The sequence below is a fragment of the Mandrillus leucophaeus genome, unplaced genomic scaffold, assembly GCF_000951045.1.
Source record: "Mandrillus leucophaeus isolate KB7577 unplaced genomic scaffold, Mleu.le_1.0 Scaffold188, whole genome shotgun sequence".
NCBI lineage: Eukaryota > Metazoa > Chordata > Mammalia > Primates > Cercopithecidae > Mandrillus > Mandrillus leucophaeus.
The window spans coordinates 1,006,716-1,009,171 of NW_012101898.1; positions in this window are offsets into that span (position 1 = coordinate 1,006,716).

The window sequence follows — 2,456 nt, forward strand, 5'->3', positions numbered from 1 at the left end:
AAAGAAAAGAAAAGAAGATATACAAATAACCCACAGGTATATAAGAGAGTGCTCAACATCCCCAATAATTAGAGAAATGTACATCAAAACTACCATAAGATATAAAATTACCCCAAATAGAATGGATATTATTAAAAAGACAAAAAAACAATGCTGGTGGAGAAAGGGGAACTCACACTGTTGATGGAAACGTAAATTAGTATTGCCACAATTGAAAGCAACATGGAGATTTGCAAGAAGAAGAAGAAGAAGAAAGAAGGAAGAAGGAAGAAGGAAGAAGGAAGGAAGAAGGAAGAAGGAAGAAACTCAAAAAACCTATGCAATCCAGCAATCCTACTACTAGATATTTATCCAAAAGATAATAAATCAGTATATCGAATGGACACCTAAACTCCTATGTTTATTGCAGTACTATTCACAATGGAAAAAATATGGAATCAACCTAAATGTCTATTGACAGATGAATGGGTTAAGAAAATGGGGTACACGTATACAAGGGAATACTATTTGGTCATGAAAAAGAAGGAAATCATTTCATTTGCAGCAACATGGGTGGAAGTGGAGGTCATTATGTTAAGTGAAATAAGTCCCACATAGAAAGGCAAATATCGTATGTTTTCATTCATATGAGGGAGCCAAAAAAGTAGATCTTATGGAGGTAGAGAGTAGAATGATAAATACCAGAGGCAAAGAGTAGAATGAAAAATATCAGGTTTGTGGGCAAAGGGAGGGGTGGATAAACAGAAATTCATTAATAGATACAAACATAGAGTTAGATAAAAGAAGTAAGTCCCAATGTTTCATAGCAGAGCAGCATGACTAAAGTTAATAACAAGGCATTGCATATTTCAAAATAGGTGGACAAGAGGACTTGAAATATTTCCAACACATAGAAATGTTAAATAGTCAAAGTGATGGACACCCCAAATAGCGTGACTTGATCATTACACAGTCTACAAATGCAGCCAAATATCACACGCACCCCATAAATACATATGAATATCTTGTATCAATAAAAAATGATGAATAAAGTGATAACCCATACAAAATAGGACCAAAACAGTATGCAAAGGAGAGTGTTCCAGGGATATAAGAAAATCATCTTCTGATTTTTGGCAACTTTCACTGAGGTGTCTTGGGAATCAGAGAGCACTCTTTATTTCCTTGCATTCTAAAGTCTTAAACTGTATCAGAAGTGTATCAAATATAGGTGGATATTTTTACCACCTATATTTCTATGGTAAATTTTAACCATTTAACATGCCCCAGAGAAGGCCTTAAATTCATTCATTTGAGACTATTTGCTATCTGGTGAAGGACTGATTCTACAAGGGGATCTGGAGTATTTCAAACAAAGCTTGATATTTTGTTCTCATTTTCATTTTCAAGATAAATCCATCAATAAACAATGCTGTTCGAATATTGTCTGGAAATGTTCAACTCATCGGTTATGGGAGTGGACACATCTTACATTTCAAAAACATAATCATTATCATGAGATTTCCTTGTATTTGAGTTGGTGTAACTAGAGCGTAGTGTAGCTTTTCATGTGACATACAAGAAGAACAGTTACAATAACCTGGGAAAAATCAATCTGGTGTTCAAAGGACGATTCTCCAGTCATCTGCCTATGTCTAAGAAGTCTGTAGTTACAGGGTTTCTCAGAACATTACAATGTATTTGCTTATGTTTTGAATTCTTTATAATATGGTTTTATTAATGTATAGATTAGTTATAATTTGACCAGGTAGAGGAGAATTTTCAGGTACTTGTAAAATTAGTTTCTATTCAGTACGTTTTGTTGGTTGTTCCCTTGGCAGAGTAGATCTCTACTCATAGCATGTTATAAAAGTTGTGCTTCAGAGAACTCCGTGTTCTTTAGATAATGGTCCCAAAATAACATTAGTTGCTACCATGAAGAAAAGATTGTTAGAAATTTCCACCACTTGAGTGATTTTAGAACTCAAAGGGATATGATTGCCTTAATCGTGTTTTAATATTTTCTGTATTTATGATGTTTTGACATCTTTGGGGGACATTGCTGGCCAGGAAGAGACTTTCCATTCCTGGGCCTGGTTTCTAGAGACAGTAAACAACTCACCAGTGTGATTTCATGTACAAACCAACCAATACGGGTCTGTACGTGCAATACCACTTTCCTCTGACTCTCACATACCCAGCCACTCTTTCCCCTGCCTGAAATCAATGCAAGGCCAGGTACCAACTAAGAACAGTCTCTATGCCCAAATTATTCAAACTGGCCAGTTGCTGAATCCTGCTCTGCCTTGGCCTTACCTTTCCCACAGAAACTGAAAAAAAAAGACTGTGGCCAATGCCCTCTCCTCACTCCTGACACTGGCATCCCTTTGTGGTCCTGCATGGCACACGGGACTTCACTTTTGCAGGAGAACTGTGAGTAGCATTAAATATTTCTTTCAGTGGTATTGACCTTTCTG